Source organism: Belonocnema kinseyi, chromosome 9, assembly GCF_010883055.1.
Source record: "Belonocnema kinseyi isolate 2016_QV_RU_SX_M_011 chromosome 9, B_treatae_v1, whole genome shotgun sequence".
Classification (NCBI taxonomy): Eukaryota; Metazoa; Arthropoda; class Insecta; order Hymenoptera; family Cynipidae; genus Belonocnema; species Belonocnema kinseyi.
In genome coordinates, this window is record NC_046665.1 from 105,750,695 (window position 1) to 105,750,970 (window position 276).

A 276-nucleotide genomic window follows, 5' to 3' on the forward strand; every position below is an offset into this window, starting at 1 on the left:
TTTTACGTTTAGAATATTTTCTCTAGAAAGTTTTCTGCATTCCCATGACGTCATGCTAAAATATTCAATTCCAACCAACGGGGGCTTCGTATATTTAGGACTCACTATCAAGTTTAGCATGTTTTCCCGAAAAATTTGTGAACCTTTTTATGACGTCTTTCTAAAATACTCAATTCACACACGAGAGTTTCACGCTCATCGGGCCTCTTTTTTTAATTGATCAGCCACTGACGCGAATGTGGTTGTACAGCGATCTTTACCTAAAATAGGTGGAAG